This window comes from Bombus huntii, unplaced genomic scaffold (genome assembly GCF_024542735.1).
Source record: "Bombus huntii isolate Logan2020A unplaced genomic scaffold, iyBomHunt1.1 ctg00000075.1, whole genome shotgun sequence".
In the NCBI taxonomy this organism is placed as follows: Eukaryota; Metazoa; Arthropoda; class Insecta; order Hymenoptera; family Apidae; genus Bombus; species Bombus huntii.
In genome coordinates, this window is record NW_026099333.1 from 534,333 (window position 1) to 547,902 (window position 13,570).

The 13,570-nt window shown below is 40.3% G+C and overlaps 1 long non-coding RNA gene and 1 pseudogene across 2 annotated transcripts; both read left to right on the plus strand.

Annotated features, from left to right (window-relative positions):
* Window positions 1-2,115: 2,115 nt before the first annotated feature.
* Window positions 2,116-5,222, plus strand: LOC126876446 (elongation of very long chain fatty acids protein 6-like; annotated as a pseudogene).
* A 2,818-nt stretch (window positions 5,223-8,040) lies between these two features.
* LOC126876467 (uncharacterized) lies at window positions 8,041-9,299 on the plus strand. 2 transcript variants are annotated; one of them, XR_007694213.1, is made up of 3 exons: window positions 8,041-8,298; window positions 8,834-8,876; window positions 8,959-9,299. It is a non-coding gene; the product is annotated as an uncharacterized LOC126876467 (long non-coding RNA). The 2 variants fall into 2 exon arrangements; XR_007694214.1 differs by lacking the exon at window positions 8,041-8,298 and adding an exon at window positions 8,651-8,691.
* Window positions 9,300-13,570: the final 4,271 nt, after the last annotated feature.

Genomic DNA, 13,570 nt, shown 5'->3' on the forward strand with positions numbered 1-13,570 from the left:
CAAATCCAGCATTAAGCACTACGAACTTCCATCATTCCAGAAAGACTACCTCCAAGCAACAAACGTAGCAATAGAAGACTACCATGGTACAATCACCACTTCAGCAGTATACTGCCCTCCCAGACACTCCATCGCCAACGAAGATTTTGATAACTTTCTTGACACTCTGGGCAATAGATTCATAGCTGGAGGAGACTATAACGCCAAACTTACCCAATGGGGCAGAGGTCACAGTAACAGGCAAAAATCTCTTAAACAGCATAATCACCAACAATCTCAACTACTTCACCACATATGAACCCACACACTGGCCCACTGACACTAACAAAATACCTGACTTACTTGACTTCTTCATAACTAAAAATATCTCGCCAAAATATGTCCAAATCAACTCCTCGGCTGATCTCTCTTCTGACCATTCGCCCGTGATAGCAACAGTCAGTTCAACAAGTATCGAGAATACACCCAATGGCTTTATTCATAACCAACTCACCAACTGGCCGCTCTTTAGAGAAGTCTTTAATGACTCAACTTCAGCCTTAATTTCACTAAAAACTAATGAAGATATCGAAGCAGTCACGAAATACTTAAACACGAGCATAATAAACGCTATCCGCTCCTCCACACCTACTAAGACTTCCATCAGCAAACGTGAATATCCCCATTACATATTTAAAAAAATAGCAGAAAAACGTAGACTAAGAAGAGTATGGTAGACCCATAGAACACCGGATGACAAACGCAAACTAAACAACGCAACTAGAAAGCCAATCACAATCATCAAAAATTATAAAAACGACTGTTTTCATAAATATCTCGCCAATTTGTCCCCCACAGCTGACTCCAACTACTTACTATGGAGGGCTTCCAGGAAACTCACGCGCTCCCCGCAAATAATCCCATCAATCCGCTATCCGCAAGGTGGATGGGCGTGTAGCCCTATAGGTAAAGCCAACCTGTTTGCTGAATACTTGACTAAAGTATTTAAACCCCATTCCTCCAAAGCTGCCGCAGACATTACTGAACACCTGCACTCTCCCTTCTAAATGTCTCCTCCTATGGAACCCTTCACTTCTGCAGAGATTATAGAATCAATCAGTCGCCTAAACCCCAAGAAAGCAGCGGGGCATGACCTAATAGGCAATAGAGCAATCAATGAACTTCTCATAAAAGGGATTGCACTCGTCACATCGATTTTTAACGCAATTCTTCGCCTTGAATACTTTCCTAAGGCCTGGAAAATTTCATTACTCTCATCCCTAAACTCGGAAAACCAATATATGAAACTCTGCTCCTATCGCCCAATTAGTCTTTTACCTATCCTGTCAAAACTATTCGAGAAAATGCTAACGAATAGACTCCTTCCACTCTTGGGGGATTTGAAAATACTCCCAGATCATCAATTCGGTTTTCGGAAACAGCATTCAACAGTAGAGCAAATCCATCGCATAACACACATTATCAACCAATCCCTTGAAAAGAAAAAATATTGCTCAGCGATATTCCTAAACATTCAACAGGCATTCGACAAAGTATGACACGAAGTACTACTATACAAACTTTAAAAAGTCCTACCACACACCTACTACTCCATCTTAAAGTCCTACCTAACCAATAGGCAACTCATGGTTAAATACTTACCTACTCTATCTAGCATACTCCGAGGTAGTGTCCTCGGACGCCTGCTGTTCTCCATCTACACTGCCGATTTACCAACATCAATAGAGATAACAATAGCAACATTTGCTGACGACACAGCGCTACTAGCTTCCCACGCTGTTACGTCGCATGGAACAGCTGTACTCCAGCCGACGCTACCTGGCAGCCAGCGGCCCTCAATAAACTCAAGGACCCACCATAAACCGTCAACTTTGGCTTCATTGTTTCCACATGTTTGCCAGTCAAACTGTTTGTCTAGAAGTATTTTCAGTTTATTTTCGGGTTTCGGAAAAGTCCTTGAGATTATTAGGCTCTTAGAAATCACGGAGAAAGCGTGTAGTCACCGAATGGGAATACCGAACACATGTTTATCGAAAAGGACTGGTTTTCCCCAGGAACGAAGTCACCCCCCGATCCACGTTGGTGGGAGACTACCTCATATCCTTTTTCATTAGCATGGCTCATAACCAATCGGCATCGCGGATGGTTACCCTCACTTCCTTGACGAAAAGTGTGAACAACGAATCCGCGTTCTTCGTTCAAAGGGCACACCCACGCCAAGCTTTCCTCCGGAAAAACATAAGAGGGAATAGTCAGTCAAGCAATTCGAGCCTCTCAAGTGGGTCATTACATCAACTCAATACTGTAGAAGCAATTCAGAAAAATATGACAAGGAAGGGATGTGTGTTGAATAATAGATAATAAAACTTCATTTACCTTAAAAACTGTTCTTTTTAATAATATTAGCCCGAAACTTTTTAAATGTAAATGCATACAGAATTTGATTTTATGCTAAAAGTATCTGTACATGCTCAATCCGCCTTGCGATAGCATACGTATCTAACAGGGGATTCGTAATATATTTGACACATATTATCTTTACACGGGAAAATCCATGTCGAAGGAGCAAAAATATCCTGCAAAATTGAGACTGAAAACATATTTTACGGAATATCCCGGAAATTATTACGTTTAGAAAGATAGTTTAAACGTAGCAATTGTCTACAAGCAAGGAATTCAGCTAAACAGTTTTAATCTATAATTTAATTTTATCTGTAAATTTTCTTTAATACTGGAAATTCGCGTCTTTTTGTTAACTTTTATTGCAAAATGTTGTTCGATGCTCTGGAAAATTGAGAAACTTCAAAGAAATGTATAAAATATGGATAAATGGAAATTTTTATTTTTGATATTATAACAAAAATAACTGCATTTGTTATTATTGTACTATACTTGAAATAAATTCAGCCACTTCCAACATAAAAGTAAATTGTTTGTAATATGAAAAATACACAACATCAGACAGATATTAAGAAACACACTATGTAACTTCAATTTATATATCATGTTCATAACATATAACAATATTTCCAAAATATTATATCATAATAGAAATGTAATTATATTCTTTCCAGCCATCTTACTCAAGATCCAGTTTTCGGTTTTTGGTCGTGGACCTTTGCCCTATCGAAGCTAGTAGAATTTGGCGACACAGCCTTCATTGTGTTACGAAAGCAACTGTTGATTTTTCTACATTGGTACCATCACGTAACAGTCCTTCTCTATACCTGGTTCTCTTATGCAGAGGCCACAGGAAATGGCAAGTGGCTTGGTAAACTCTTTCGTTCATGCCTGGATGTACTCCTATTATGCTCTGAAAGCAATGCGGTTCAATATACCAAAATGGGTCGCCATGTTTGTTACTACGCTACAGCTATCACAAATGGTTGTGGGTTGCATTTTAACTGCATCAGCTTACTACTATGTACACAGTGTCCAAGTTGAATGTCACGTTACGCCTTTGAACATCAAACTTGCTATGTTGATGTACCTCAGCTATTTCATTTTATTTGCCAGATTCTTCCAGCAGACTTATTTATCTAACAAACACATAAAAAAAATTGGAAAGAAGGATTAGCCCAATAGATCTGCAAGTTATAACAAGCTGAAGTTTATGTAGAGCAGGTGAAAAATTTTTTAAATCTTTTTTACGGATGCTTTTCAGTGACATATCTTAAGAAAAACTTTATCAAAATCTCATGTGATGGATATGGACGTCAAGAAATAATTTGATGAATATAGTTCTCTCAAGCCTTTGTGAAGGCAAAGTTGTAAAGATTGATTGTGAATGAATGAAAATGGAGAAATAGAATTAAAGTAAATCTCGCACACTAAATCAGAAATAAATTTTTAATATCTTAACGATATTATCGTTAACTATAGTACGAATGAATTAATAAATCTCGTCCTGGAAACATATATATCCCTAATCTGTTTACTTATGAAACGATTTCCAAAGAAATTTTTTGGTCTCTTTTATTTGTAATGTTTCCTTCTTCCGATAACGTGACAAAACCTTACTGGAACAAGAACGGAAGCGATATAATATTTGAAAATGTAATGTGTAAATATTCGGGTAATATTAACGTATCTAATATTGAATCATTTAATAGTAAAAAAAATATTAAACACAGATTCGCCGGCAAATCTGATATACTTTTATAATAATGAATTATAGGGTTGACATATTTATTGTCGTACGTATAAAACTATGAAACTATATATATTGAAAGAAGCCATAGAATACATAACAATTTGTATGAATAAAGTACGAGTGATATTAAAAAATGGATCATGCAATAGTTCAAAAACTTTATCGAGCCTTAGAATATTTTCTGCTATTTTTAAGTGTCAATATTGATTATTATCTTGTTTAGTATGTAGGGAACGCCTCTCAAACGTTTTTCTATTTTCATTCGAACTACCTATGTACGTATATATGTATGTATATTATACCGCCGTTTTCTGGTGGTATTACATATTCTAATGGTGTAAGAAAATACTTATACTCATTGTTTTGTAAAATACACACTACCGGTGAAGAATTGATAACCTTCCCATTGCGTCTATATTATATCATCTACTAGTTTTATTATGAATTTAAGAGTTATTACTACAAAAATTAAAGAAATGATAAAATTTTTGCAAACAGTGCTTTCTTTTTAGTTTGTTACAATATTTTAAAAAGCAGCCTTATGAAACTTCAGAATCGAGGAAAAAATATTCGTCGGTGTGACGGTAAGCTTTAATTAAGGCTTTAATCAAGGACGGATTTCTTCCGGTACCCCCGCGCCATACGCGGCTATGTTTGTTAAAACTCGAATCACATGGGCGATATCCATAGCCGCACTAGTTCCAATATATGTATGCCATGTTTGTGTTGACACATATACCGCAGCGTTAATATCATGGACAGCACTGCTTCTATTTTTCAACAAGCAAGTTTCAAGTATTGCATTGCGTCTGATGCACCTGTCACCCGCTCAGAAACAGTAATAAAGTAGACGAAACATCCTGCATGCCACAGCTATCGAAATAATAACAAAACAGCAACTGAATAGCCGCCTCTGATATACATCGGACGATAACCCCTCCAAAGGGACTAAAACCTCCATATAAAAACCCTCCTACATTAGCGCTCAACACATTATTCTGTTAATTATTCTGTAACACTTTGAACCGTCACTCCGTTGGATTTATACAATAAAATTTCCATCATCTTATACGAAGTTCAATTCCTTCACGTTATTCGTGAAACGTACGAATATATTTACTGCGACGCAAGAAGAGGAGATCACCAGCGATCTATTGGTTTCATGATTTCTTCTGTCTTCGACGTGACACACGCATTTGACTGGCTTGGAAGCTGTTTTGCGATCCGACCATTGCAGCCGAATTAGTAACTATTAATTTTTATTAAATAATTTTATTTTAAGAGTTAATTTTTACCCAATAAAAATTATTAAAAATTATTTGTTATTAAATATTCTTATGCTAAAAATATATTTTTAGTTAGTAAAAATTAATAGCAATTAGTGAAACCTATACATTTTTTAATAACTATTAATTGTCATTAAATATTCTTATTTTAACAATAATTACGAGTTAAAACAATTAGTTTCACTTAAAATATGTCTTCACAACCCTAATGTAATCACAGAATCATCTGAAGGAAGAAATATGTGTGGATTTCGAAGCTTTGGGAGGTTGTGAATTCATAGGGACAAAATGTTTTTAAATTCAACTCCTGAAATTTGATTTTGACCGCGTCACATAATCTAAAGAACTCTTTATATGTTTTTTCGTTATTCAGCCAAATGGTTCCTTATTAATATGTCGGAGATGAAAGAACACCGGAGCATTCCCTTTGGAATTTTGGGAAAATCCCGTAACATTGTAATTCAGAATCTACCATAGCTGTAATTAAATAATTACAGTCACCCAGTCCAATTGTAATTGTTCGAGAGTTGTGATAATGAGCTTGGGATTGAGGCGACAGTCAGTCGCCGAACGTAGCCGCGGTCACGGTATGAACGCTTTGTCTAACAAAGGTATGGAGTAATTCTATAGCTCTCCTTAAAAGAAATATTCGTGACGACACGCGACAGTAAACATTCCAACGGTTTCTGCCCCGTGGCTCGCCACACGCAGACCCTATTCTTCGAGTAAGATGATTGCCAGATGTCGATGCGTCTCCGCAGTACATGTTCGGCTAGCTCGAGGGCCCGTTATAAATCTTAAGATTTAGTCAACTAAAGTCCTTCAAACAGACAAACAGTCTTTGTCCCAACTACGGGAAAATAGGGGAGACGCGAGATGCGAATGCGATGCGAATTTACGAGTAATAGCCGACATGAGTACAAAGATCAATGAATTAAAAGACGACATGCGTTCACTCAAGACAAAAAAGGAAATCGAGACACCCGTATCACCACCGATAATTCCCTAGGTGACAATACCGACAGACGATAGCCCCCAACAAATGAAGTTAAAAGACGCGATCGAGTCAGTACCAATATTCGACAGATATCGACCCTCAGTATTTCAATATTTAAGAGCATGCGAGCGCGCACGAAACATGATTCCGCGGCATCAGGAGCCTCAGTTGGTAAAATTATTAATGAATAAGCTTCGCGGGCACGCGTTCCTCGCCATAGAGGACAGTTAGCTAGACAGTTTGAACGATTTCGGGAACAAATTAAAGGATATGTTCGGCCGGACTCAGATTTGGACGACGACCTCTCCGGATTATTTCAATAAAAATAAACGAAACTCCAAGTACTCCCACCGCTAGAATAATTTCCCCAGATTTAAAAACTAAGACAAATTTACTATTAGACCCCGGATCAGAAATCAATGTCATCAAGAAACCTGCCTTATCCGAATCAGGAATCATGCTGCAGCAATCATGCAATCGTAATGCAGGTTGCGGGAAATCCAGTTATTTTTCACGTGGGGAGCACGAGGCGGCTACGGGTTCTCAGGGCGTAGGACCACGCCCTGGTCCCATCGGGAAACCACGATGAATCTAATGTTCTCCTATAGCCGGGTGGTGACTGGTCGGCGTCTTCGGCCCCCGCCAGTTTGCCGATCCGGTGCGAAGAACCTCGGAGAAGTTGGTGGGCCCGTATCTGCCAAGACCACTCACCTCACCTTCTTGTGGGGCTCCCTGTCACCCTGCGCCGGCCTTTGCTGGGGCAGGGTGCGAAAGAGTGAGTGGCACCAGGATGGAAACCCTTGTTGACGACCTCGGCGACTTCAGAATAACAATGCACAGAGAAACGAACCAAAAAATCGTTTACAGTGCAGGGGAGGGATACCACAGTACCGGCGCAGCCGCGGGTTGTAAAACGGGCCCCGAGTCGTCATCGAGCAACCGTGACCGTCCGGGGGTGGGCCGCCAGGCCCCCGAACACGCTCATGCGTCTGGCGAAGGGGACACACGAACTGGGGGGTCTCGGAGAGGGTTGGAGGAACTCGACGTTATGACCGTCGGCCCGGGACCCTCACGGGATGGGATGCGGCGACGCCGCAATCGCGGCGGGGCGGTGAGATCCGACGACGAAATGTCGTCATGCTCTTCCTATTCGACCGCTGCCGGGACGGTCATCGTGGAGGTTTTAGTCGGTTGGAGTCCGGCATTACCACGCCGCATTTCCCCAGAAGCGACCTGGTGTCCGTGCGGATTTCCTCCACGTTAATAATAATAATTATAAAAAAAAAAGTTATTTTTCACGTAGTTGACTCATTGCTGATCGATCAAGATGGAATCTTAGGATCCGAATTTTTCGCAGGATGCAAGGCTCGTTTGGATTACGAGCGAAAACATATAAGTGGGGAAATATTTATATCCCCTTCGATACAAGAGAAAAGATAATCGTGCGGAAACGAAGTTCGGTACCATTACAAATGTTCGATTAACATTACAAATCTGGAGATAAAAGAGGGATTTATTCCCAAAATCGAGCCAATCAAGGGAGTCTATTTTGGTAATGTAGGTGCGAAGAACCATAAGGCACAAGGATATACAAGAGTAATAAATACCACATCGAAAGATTACGAATTTATCACACCTACAATAGTAATTAAAGAATTTGAGAACCTCGCCTCGCCGCCTGAAGTTCCGTCTTCTTGATTATCTCACCTTTTTTTGGACACACGGAGTCTGCTGAAGTTTCGTCTTCTTGATTATCTTGTTTACGCTATTTTTAATTTTCCACATCCTTGAGACACGTAGATGCTGCTGAAGTTTCGTCTTCTTAATTTCTCATGTTTCGTTTGGTGTTAGTGACATACGAGGTGCGTGATAAAATGTAGATATTGTAGTAGCTCGTATTTTGTTGATGTTTCGTCTGCGATGCTTCCCAGGCCTTCCCTACTGATGCCAGTGGAACGTGCCAGGCGCGTGGCAGCTTTGTCCTTGCTGAGGTTGCATTTGTGATGTATTTGGTAATTTCCTTGCTCATGTCAATGAAACGTACAAGGCGTGTGGCAACTTAGTGTTAGTCGAGTCTTTGCACGTGTAACACGCTCTATTTCCTATGTTCCCCAAGAATTATTAAAATTCCAATGGCAAGTTTTTGATACGTCATTCCATAGGAGATGGCGCCAAGTGGTAGTTTGTAATAATTGTTAATTTGATTGGCGAGTTTGTTCTGCTTGGCGAGTTTGATTTGCTTGGCGAGTTTTTAGGTTAGTTTTTCCTTTTAGGTAATAATATGCATTAATTCATAGTAATAAGTGATTTTGATAGTGTTTGATTATTCGATATTTTGTATGATTGGTAGTGTCGATTTTGTTTATTGCATTTTCATGTTTTCCCTTATGAATACAGGTTATGTTGGATCATGGATACTGATATGTCTGAAGCTGTAGAAGTATGTATTATTTTAATTTGTTTTGACTTCATCCTGTTTCGCATTGTTGTTCGTTTTCTTAAACTTGTGTGTTTTATTTTAGTGTGAGAAGAAGAAAAAAAGTCGTAGGCCGTTCAAACCTCCTCCGAAACGTTCTAGGAAACGTGGTCGTCGTGGCGGCGCAAAAGCTCGTGGGCAGAGGTTAAGGAGGCTGGAGGGATCGTCTTCCACAGAGGGTAGCAATAGTGTGGCTCCAGCCCCATCGTCGAGTCTCGGTGATCCTTTTGGTTATTGATCTAACCTTCTCCGATGAGGACACCCTTCAGTTGCCGCCAAGTTCTCCTTCGATCGAAGTGGTTGATACAGATGCCTGTGCCAAGGTTCGTTTTTGGGAGGAGATCCCTGATCAAGTGTTGGAGGCTTACCTACGCCACCATTCCTCAGGTCAGGCGAGTACTTGTCCGGACGTACTCTCATGGTGTTTAAATAGGTTTCGTGAGATGTATCCGGATGCTCCGTGTGTGGATTTTGACTTTATTTGGTAACAGTGCCCTATTTGTTCATGTGTGTATATATGCCTAAATGTGTTCCCAGCGGGTGTTATTTTATTGGAGTGATTTTGTCTATATTCTTATATTTTATTTAATAAGATATGTTTTGTTTTCTGCGTTGAAAACACCGTAATCACTGGTTGATACAGCGAACAATTGTGAACGAAATAGATCGAAAGTTGATAGAGTTGTTTTATTCCAGACAATTCATTAAATCTTGAGCAAGAACGATTATTTCAATTTTGAAACTATACTCTCTGTGAACAATCTGGATGACATAGTGATTTATTCAAGATCTCCTCACGAACACGAAATTAAATCTAACGAGTTAATGGAAATACTAATGGAAGCCAAATTGCGATTGCAACCCGATAAATGCGAATTCCTACGACACGAAGTTATTTGGGACACATAATCAGTGAAGATGGTGTAAAACCCGATCCACAGAAGATCGAAGCCGTATCGAAATTTCCACGACCAAAGAAAGCAAAAAATATCAAACAGTTTTTGCGACTAGCGGGATACTACCGAAGATTTATACCTAATTTTTCCAAAATTGCAAAACCATTAACACAACTATTGAACAAAGACATCCCCTTTAAATGGTCGGAGAATCAAGAAAATGCATTCAACAATTTAAAAACAGCGCTAATGGCAAAACCTATTCTGCAATGTCCGAATCTTTCCAAACCCTTTAACTTTACGACAGACGCTTCAGGTTATGCAATAAGCGGTGTAAATAGGATAATCAAGAAGACGAAACTTCAGCAGAAGATAAGCAGCACCCGCGTTTCCTCAGGTAAAAGGGAATATGAGAAATTAAGACACAGCGTAAACAAGACAACCAAAAAAAACGAAACCTCAGCTTAAGCTAGCAATTACGATATTCACATTTTGTCACAAGTTAGTTACCATTTGGTCAATTGAAGCGTTTACACCTCCACTCTGTCAGTCTGTCTCAATTGAAATCTATAAGTATTAACTACAGTTTGTCTTAATCGGAATCAAGTTAGTAGAAATTTATAAGTATTAACAAGAGCTACCATCTTTCGATAGAAGTGTTTACACCGTCACTCTGCCAGTTATCTCTCGAATAATTGTTTCAAACGAAATTTATAAGTGTTAACTACGAAGGTTGCCCAAGCGAAATAAGTGCCAAAGTTCGATTAACCGCCGAATTGTATAATAGAACGCGATTGACTCCGCATACATTTAAGGTGAGAATTTTAAAGTTCGTATATTCTCTGCTCTGATAACTTCGCAGTTGTACGATATTTGAAATCGGAATAGAAGTATCCGTCGGCAGTTACAATCAACGAACAAGAATATCAAGCACACGATTAACGCGGATTTTGCCCAACACATTTTGGATTCACAACGACCGTTCTCTGCATTAACTAGTGATCTGACGCAGCCGAAACGTTGTGCTAATTACGGTGTTTTCAATCATAGAAAACACCTATGGTCTCCGTGTTTCTCTTCCCATTATTAGCACATATTGGGCGAGAGGGACGAAGATCTGCTTCGCGCGGCCTCCTCGGGGGCGATGGCCTCCCCTAGCGACAAATTAATCGGTTAGGGAAATTTGCATTGTTGGCTCGATCAAGAGGATCGGAGTGCAAGGAGTGTACTGTTAGTAATTCATGAGAGACCCCGGGAACACTTCTGTCAAACGTCAGGATGACCACCGTGGAGTTTTAGTCGGTAAGAGACCGACGCTGCTCTGCTGCTACCGCAGAGGTGGAGTGTCCACGAGTATTTCTCCACGTACAAAAAAAAAAAAAAAAAAAAAAAAAAGAAAACAAGCGGAGTGCACTGAGTGCGTCGTCGTCCCACGACATCCCGACATAAAAATCATGCCGAATTCTCCAGAATGTGTTTTAGGCAGTGCAAATTTATTCATTGGAAATGACTCTTTTAATGAGTATCTGGTGAGAGAACCGAATAGGTATCATTATTAAGTTATAGATAAATACAAAATTACATCAAAAACAAAGAAATGAACAGAAATAAAGAAATTTTTAGGCCTACCAGTTCTAACGAGACCAGTAAAAATGAATGCTCTCTACGACTATTGGTCAACTGATCCATGTATGGAAACTCCATTCTTCTCGCAAGTAATAAGCAGAAACAGATTTTTACAAATAACGCAGAGTTGGAATTTTTGCAACAATTCGACGACGAAATATCATCGTGTTCTTCCTCTTCGACCGTTGTGAACGCGCTCGGCAAGCGATCATACCGGAAGATTACTGGATCAAGGTTGGCCTCATGGAGGGCGAAAGCGTCCAGCGCTGAACTCCAACGGCGCACGTGGTCACTGTCACGACCGGCATACTTCAAATCCGACGGACTGACGATAGAGATAAAGATGTGGCGGCACTCGGCGACAATGTATATCGCTGCAGTGCCTAATGAACCATCAACATCCCAACGGTCCTTCCACCGAAGGTTCTAGAAGAAAGAGCACGTGGCAACGATCGCGGACGCCTAACAAATGCATGGACGGTGAGGATGTTGAGGGATGACAAAAGAAAGTAATCGGATCCGATCGAAAGTAAAATCATAAGAGTCAGTCTTAGAAAGTCACGCCTAGAATTCGGACGTAGATTGTAAAGTGTATTGATGTTAGAAAAAAAAGTTTTCTTTTTTTATTTTTCACCTCAAATTCCTTTTTTATTTTGTTATTTTACGTGACATCACCACCACACCTCCGCCGTCGCCTCAACAATGGCCGATCTCTGCCGTCTCTGCATCCGCGACGGTGCCGTTGGCGGCGACGACGCGCGGAAAGAGGATATAAAGATGGAATCGGTTGAAAGAGAAGGGACCGAGAAGGACAGCTAACCGATTCACGGACATGAACACGCGGACAGCGCATATCTGCGGAGGAGGGTGCGCTTTCTGGAGAGTGAGGTCAGTCGTCGCCAGAAGACGGTGGAACGGCTGACCAAGGAATGTGTACTAAGAGGGCAGTAACAGAAGGAAGTGTAGCGACACTCTACAGCAAACTTTCCAGCGGTTTCTGTCCCGTGGCTCGTTACACAAAGACCCTATACAAGACAAGATGATTGCCAGATGCCGATACATACTTACAGAATATTTTCAGTTAACCTAAGGGCCCGCTACAAATCTTAGGATTTTGTTAATTAAGGTCCTTCAAATGGACAAACAGTCTTTATCCCAATAGTCCCTAAATCTACCACCTACTACGGGAAGATACGGGAAATCTGCTTTTCTCACGTACGACGCTTCCTACTAGCATCTTTCTCTCAAGGATGGTTAGTATCCTTTTCCAACCACCAACTCAAAATTTAGCCAATTAACGACGTCCACTTCCCTCACTTTCCGAACCAACGCTTTCCTAAACGAATCCGATGATCTCGTATCCTTAGACACACCCCATCATAGTTTTTCCTATCCAGCATCATCGTGACGGAAAGTCAGTCGCGAGACGCCTGTCCGAATTGATAGTTGATAGTTGGCAGCAATCACTGATCCGAGTTGCTCGACATCTCAGGCAATCATCGTCCGAACTCGTAGCGCATATCGAATCGTATCTACCCGAATCTACCCGAGTTCGAACTTGTAATCGCGAACCGCGAACCGCGAACCAAAATTAATAACCGCGAGTTTTACGTCAAGTATACTCATCGAATATATTTTGTTAATAAATATTTATTGTTAAACATATTCGAGTGTTCCTTCAATACCTATCACGCCCATCACCTCCGAAGTAACGACGGTGAAGGGCAAGCGGTGGGGATCACCACTACGAGGGGACGAAAGGAGATGCTCCCGGGGCCCCAACGGGAATGATTATGGGCCATAGAATAAGAATACATATAAAAAATTTCCTGCAAAAAGTGATAATTTCGTGGATAGAAGATTGTGGATCAAAGGAAAACGACGAAGAAATATCTAGTACAGCAAACACTTATGAGCTGACAAGCAGATCATCCAGACTAGATCACCCACAAAGACTATCAAATTTCGGAAAACATAAACTTATAAACATAGTGTCTAGTCGTCGGAGTAAAAAAGCCCCAAAACCCCAATGTAGAATTTGCACAATTAAAAAAGAAAAGAAGTAGAATATGTTTTGTCTGTAAATTTTGCAATGTTCCATTACACAGAAGCGATTGTTTTGGACGATATCACACT